General features: G+C 46.7%; 1 pseudogene; it reads right to left on the reverse strand.

The window, feature by feature from the left end:
• Nucleotides 1-3,042: 3,042 nt before the first annotated feature.
• LOC115317954 lies at nucleotides 3,043-6,705 on the reverse strand (annotated as a pseudogene).
• Nucleotides 6,706-7,160: the final 455 nt, after the last annotated feature.

The raw sequence follows: 7,160 nt of genomic DNA on the forward strand, positions 1-7,160 counted from the left end.
CTATTTGAGTTCACCAATTTTAATGAACTGTATCAGATTCACACGATAAAAATTTTCCCCCAAACGTTAGAGATTTGGTAATAACTAATTTTTCTGGCTTTAATGTCAGTAACACATGCGACACGGTTGTACCAGTTGGCGCTTTCCATCCGCCGTTTCCGCTGTCTTCTTTCTTGTCATTTCGAGTGCAAAAAGTGCAATAGTTATCGCAGTTTAGATACACCTATTACGATTACGCGGGGCTTTATGGTCGTCTGCGTAGCCCTGACTGGTCTGGTTTCTTCGGCGCCACAAACGTTGACTCTTCCGTCGATATGCTGATGATGATTTAACAGGATGCCATAGAGGAATTTTTACCTAAATGTTGTCCGAAGAAGTTAAAATTCTTCACTTGGTTTTCAGCAGATTAGAATTATTATATATGCAAGAAGCGAAATTACCATAGAGTATATAAGAATCTGGATTGCAAGTATTGGCACTACGGATTCTCAATTTCTAGTAGAAAAGCTAAAAATCTTCTTCCCCCTGACGAAGGACTTCAGCAGGATAGACTAGAACGGGAATTTAAATAGCAACCTTATTGTTTTTGGCGTCATGTGCGAAAATAGCAACTCCGATGAAACCCGATGGTAAGTTTTGTTGCACACAGGAAGAGGAATATGAAACGTTCGCTCGTCACTTCAGCTCTTTTTTTTTCTTTCTGCAGTCAGGTAGCACGCCCGCTGGTTTGTACCTCGTGGAAAATGTCGATTGTTTAGCACGGGAACGTTTATGAGAAAATGAGGCGTCACTTGATGTGCGTAAGCTGAAATCAAAACTTTTTACCATCCCAGGCGGCATCCTAAATTTCATTATTAAGGAATGCGCTGAAATCCTGGTTTTAGGTCTAAGTCTTTTGTATAATTTGTCACTAGAGCGCGCTGTGTTCCCTTCTCGGTGGAGAATGTCTGTGGTTTCTCCCAATACTGAAGTCTGGCGATACATGTAATATAATATAAGCAATATTCGTCTAGCGTCACGTTTGTGGCGATTTTCAAAAGTTTTTGAAATTGTCATTTATGAACGTCTACACTTTTATTTTAAACGAAAATATCACCATTGCAGAACAGCTTCGCGAACGGCACATATATTGAGGCAAATATGAGTGTTTTCCTCGGGCTTAGCGCGCCTTTCGTACACAGCCGCGGTCAAGCAGATACTATTTATTTTGAAAAGTCAAAGGCCTTTGACAAGGTTTCACATAACATATTTTTGTACAAACTGAATAAGTACGGCTTATGCACGAATTACTGTTAAATGTTTGCAAGTTACTTGGGAAATCGCCAGAATCGAGTTAATTATTTCAGATTGTATGTCTCAGCCGTTTGTCTCGTTATCAGGTGTGCCCCAGGGCTCCAACCATGGGCCGTTGTTGTTTTTAGTGTTCAGTAATGACTTGCTCTCGCAGGTGAACAACTCCAAAGCGTTACTGGACGCCGATGACTTGAACTTTTTCAAGAACGCTGAGAATGTGTATGACCACATTCTGTCACAAAACATCGTATGTTCTGTTGAGCAATGGAAAAAAAATAAACAGACTGCAACTGCACCCAAAGAAAACTTCGGTAGTGTAAATGAGCAGGAGACACGAGTACATCGTGTTCAACTATATTCTCTGCAGCAGTCAGATACAACGCGTGTCTCTTGTACCGGAACTTGCTGTTCAAGTGGGCTCCAGGAGGGATTTCACCACCATCTGTTTAACATCGCAAGCCATGGACTGCGATGCCTTGGTGCTGTATCGCGGTTAACAAGAAGATTTCACACAACGCTACATTCACTCTCTTTATTGTTTACTTGTCGGTCCGTCCGCCCGCCCGCCCGCTAGCCCGTCCGTCCGTCCGCCCGTCCGTCCGTCCGCCCGCCCGCCCGCCGGCCCGGCAGGAATTTTACAGCTGCCAACAGAGGGCAGTGTTTCCAAAACGGTCTATAGAAAACAGGCCTGCTGAACGACATTCTAGGCGCATTAACGCCTGTAGCAGGCAACTAGCTTTCTTATGTGGTTTGTTTCCCCGTGGTTTAAAAAAAAAATCTTGATCTTTCGAGGGCACTTACTTTTATCTCTTGTTTATAACGTTCCCATTTTGCACCGATACCACCCTCTGTGCCAGTCAAAGTACAATGCCCTTCTTGAGCATTACCAACGAGGGTATCATATCCAATAACTTAGTAATGAATTTTCACAATTTCCAACTGAACTTCATGTTAGCTTTTCGGGAAGAGTACAACATAACAGAAACAAGGCAGTGATCGCTAAAAGACACGAGATCTACTGTTTACTTTTCGCTTATCGCGATAAGTTCGACGGAATCATAGGCCCTGCCTGAACGCGCGTGGCTAGCTCCTTGGAAGCGCGTAAACTGTAGGCACCTTGGACTTACGGAAATGTGAGCATCGTCTCCCAGTTCACACCGTTGCATCATATCGCACAAGTACTCGAAACTGACAGCTCTATATCGTACTCCGTTCCATCTATCCTCTGGAGCACAGACGCAGTTAAAATCCACAACAAAGTGACTAGGCGATCGGTTTAAACTTTCTTCGTAATATAAAAGAAAACATATCTCCTCAATGCGGTTAGGGGCATAAATGCGCACAATGCAAGACGTGTAATTACAAAACGAAAAATGACAAATACCATCCTACCCTACTCAACACTATTCACCTGTTCAACAGTTCCAATAGACCCTTTAAGAAACACGAAACTCCCTCCGAACATTTCAACTGCATGAATAACGCACACAATGAACTGTAACACTAAAAGCCGCACCATGCTCTCCGTCCGGTCTTCACTTTCTATCTTTATTTCTGAACTGCAACAATGTCGAGGTCTTTATCTGCAAACAAGCCGCTCAGTTGACATTGCCAGAGCCTGGAATATATACCCCGGACATTTATAGTGCCCACAGCTAGGGATCTGTCAAGCATAGGCTTTACGCGGAAGCCCGGTGGAGAACACAGAACATGCTAGGTCATACAGTGTGACGTGCCAATGAGCTAGGCTTACTGCATCTACTCCTGGTTGCGCGTTAAAGCCGCAGACTGGGCATTGAAACGTCCTATTTTGCCACACCACTCGCGTTCAAGGAGCCTCAGCCGAGCCTCCCCGAGCATGAAGGTGGGTCCCCACGCACAAAATCCACCAGACCGGTTTGGTGTGTTCTAATGTTTTCTGGTGTGAACATCAGGCCGGCCCGGTGTGAACATCAGACCGACCTGGTGTTCTGGTGCGCACATCAATCCAGCCAAACGTGTTTTGGTATGCCCACATGATGTGTTAGGCTGGTTTCGTGTGCCCATCACACAAACCTATTGCGGTCTGATTTGCACACCAAAACACACTAGGCTGGTCTGATGTGCGCACCACAGCACACTAGGCCGGTCTGATGTGCACACTACGCCCCACCAGACCAGTCTAACGTGCACACCGGGGCACTCTAAACTGGCCTGATACGCACACCAGGGTATGTCTCGTGTGCATACACATTTAGGATATATGTCTGTTGTTGTAAAAGCTACGCATCATACGAAAATAGGGTTGGCACCGTATTAGTCAATGGCGGGGGGACCTATTTAATGGGACATACAGCGCCTACGGTAATTAATTTGATAGTTTTGCATAATTAACTTTTTTATTGTTAGGCATAAGCACAAAGTTCGAATTAGAAACTTATTGGCATAGTCAAAAACCACTAAATCACTCAATTTTAGAAAGATTGAGGGCACGTATGAAGCACAGTGTTGCGCAATATGTCGCTACTTTGGATGCAGGCACAAGCCTGGTGGAGCGAAAATCCGAATGGTAAGAAGTGGAAAAAGCTTAGCTGGTGCAGAAGAGTTTTGACGCATTTTCGGGGACCAGTAAAATGGTACAAGAGCACCAAATCGTTCTAAATTTGACTGTTTTAGTGGTATTCTATGATGCCCAGCAAGCTTCTAATCAAAACTAGATGCTTACTTTCACTAATTAAAACGTTACAGTTCCCGACAGCTTTTTCGGACGTGGAAATATCGGGCTTAATTGCTCCTTACTCCGGACATTGATGGGAAACCATGACTTACTTAACTGAAGTAAACAACCGGTTTTTCAGACTAACATGCGAGTGGCGCCGCCAAGAGGCTGCCTTCTTGAATTTGGCGCTGACTTGATCGTGGGCTTGGTTTGATAATTCAGGGGGATTTGGAAATAAAAGCTATCGCACGTTGCGACCGCTTGTATCTTGAAGTTAGAATTTTATGTGCAGAAAATGAAAGATGCTTTCCGCCTGGAATAACATTTCTTTAGTTGTTTTATACTTGATGCCGTAGATTTCTGTCCCTACCAAGCGGCTCAGATGTACTTCCGAAACCAATTTAATCCAACACCTCGGTAGGTCTACATTTCTGTCGCGATCTAAGTGCTTGCATTTGATAGCTTTGAGCTGTGAATCCAGCACTCCGTGGCGTTTTAGGGGCGAAGCTCCTTAGGGGCTAGCCATGCCGTATGTCCGTCCGCCGTACGGCGTGCCCCTGCTCGTAAGTTGAAGAGCGAAAGCAAGAAAAAAAATAAGAAAAAAAAATAGGGGGCTCTGAGATGCCATCCCATCTGTCTTCTTAAAAAAAAAAGAAAAAAAAATACACACATTCTTCTACTATCAGGAATGAAAACGACACCGTCAGCACAACCTATGACCAAAATCAGTATCAAGAAAAAGAAGAAAAAAAAAGAGTAAGGGGTTCTGAGTTGCCATCCCATCTGTCTTCTTACAAAAAGAAAAAGAAGAAAACCACACATTCTTCTACTACAGTGTACTTCTACTGACATGAATGAAAACGGCACCATCAGCACTGCCTATGACCAAATTCAGTATTAAGAAAAAGAAGAAAAAAAAAGAGTAGGGGATTCTGAGTTGTCATCCCATCTGTCTTCTTAAAAAAAGAAAAAGAAGAAAACCACGCATTGTCCCACTGACGTGAATGAAAACGGCACCATCAGCACTACCTATGACCAAAATCAGTATCATCAGCACCACCCGAGCTTCGCCCCAATCAACATCATTCACCACGTGGAGATGTGGTAATTTTTGATACGCTTCGACCACGGTCGTGGTCGCCGAATGAGACTCGCGCAGTTCCCAAGCAAGCTGCGGCGTCGGAGACGCGATCAACGGCTATGTCGTCGGCTCCGCCATTTGAAGCGGTATTTCTTTGGGGCGCGGTAAGTGCTAAGGGTACACCTGCTATTTCTGAGAAATAAAGGGCTCAATGCTCATTTTGGGTCTGCGTATCCGTAGTAGCAACGACGGTATTTCTTTGGGGTTGCAGACGTTATTCTAAAACTCGCTCAAGACCTCGAACTGTGCGCGGAACTTACGGACGGCGAAATAGTGCGCCAAGTCCTCGCACAACCCGAAGACTCGGTCACCTACTACGACGACAACAATCACCGCCCGCAGCCATTAACGGCGGACATGACGAACGCGTTAGCGTTGCTGCCTAAAGTGTTCAGTGAGGATATCACGCTGGTGCGAATGCAGACGGACTTTATTTCATGTGTCTTTTGCTGCTCGCATATTTGTTTTCTTTTATGCAGTGTAGGTTTTATCATGCAATACCAACTGGCCCAAGCCATCATCTTAGCCATCCAGGTGTGCTGACAAAAACGGCATGGAAGAAAAGAGCCATGGACACCCATGAGTGCAAGAGAATGTGCGCGAGTGGCGCGTCTTGGGAAGTAAATAAAATAGTAAGTTTCATTCTGCCTACTGTCTTTGTACTGTTGTTTTATGACAGAATGAACACCTGAACCTTTGGAAAAATTGGTGTTTCCTTCTGCTCAATTCGCTAGCTGTTGTCATGAGCCGTCCTTTCTGTGTCTAAATTATACCGTGCATGCATGGTCAGGTCACCCCAGAAGACACTAAATCGGCCGGGTCACATCAAAACACACTTGGCGGGGTCATGCCAGACACCAAAACACGAAAAGACCCCAGAACACGCCAAGACACAAGAACACGCCAAGACTCCAGAACACGCCAGACCCGTGTCTGAATTTTCACTTCTGGTGTAAACATCAGAAAAACACCAGACACTGTCTGGTGAATGTTTTTACTGGGTCGTCCAGCTCACGTTTCCCGCTTCCTGCCTGGACGTCCATGGCGTTGCTCTGGTCGCCGTCCTTGAGGCCACGGTGTCCTCCCGCTGGGAAGGTCCCGGCGGGGCGCTTGGAGTTTCCGTGGCTTTATCGGGCACATCGTCTTAGCTCGCCTCGGTAGCCATCTTTCCCAGTGCTCCGTGCAAAGATTCCTGTGCTACCGTTCCGGGTATTGAGCTGGCCGCTGCCGCCTCTTTGCGTGCTCGTTGGGTCAGTGAAGTTGACGGTGCCGCTGACATCTCCGCCTCGTCCTCGTCCATCACCAGCTCGGATGCTACCGTGTTAGTGTTGCTGCCGGTGACACGGGCGTGCGTCTTGACGCTGTTCTTAATTTCATGCGCGAAGGTCCAGAACTCCGAGCACCGAGGTGCTCTGCTATCATGACGGATATGACCCGTGCGCCGACAGCCCAGGCATATCGGTGCGCGTCCGCGGACGTCGACCAGGGCTGTGCCTCTACCAATCCGAAGCGGCTATTGGAGGCTCTCCAACGGCACATCTTCGGTCAACGTCAAATGCACGGCCAGTGTTGTAGACTGAACGTCCACGAAGCTTTCGATCTTAAGGTCTCTCGAGGGTTATCCTTGAGAGACCCGTATGGCTCGAAGGCACGCCACACGGAGTCCACCGGGACCACAATGGTCAATCAGTGGAGCTTTATACGGAGCTACCTTCAACTGTGGTCGACCGACGTGGCACAGCTTACACGTTACCTGCAGACTTCCCGCTTCCGGCAGTTTCCCCTTCACCTCCGGCGTGCGCAGTTTCAGCAGCCAGACGTGGCTCATTTTGTTACCCAGACCCGCCACATCAGACAGTATGCCCACCTGGTGCAACGACTCCCTAAAGTCTTCAATCCGGTAGGGGCGTCCTTCAAGGACAGCGTAAAGTACCACTCCGAGTTTCGCAGTTTCCCCTGTTGGCAGCGGAGGCAGTTGAAGCCGATAGTTTCTTGGCAAAAAGGAAACAGCGTTATCACCGCTACCGT

The sequence above is a fragment of the Ixodes scapularis genome, unplaced genomic scaffold (assembly GCF_016920785.2).
Source record: "Ixodes scapularis isolate PalLabHiFi unplaced genomic scaffold, ASM1692078v2 PGA_scaffold7__128_contigs__length_106722199, whole genome shotgun sequence".
NCBI classification, from domain to species: Eukaryota; Metazoa; Arthropoda; class Arachnida; order Ixodida; family Ixodidae; genus Ixodes; species Ixodes scapularis.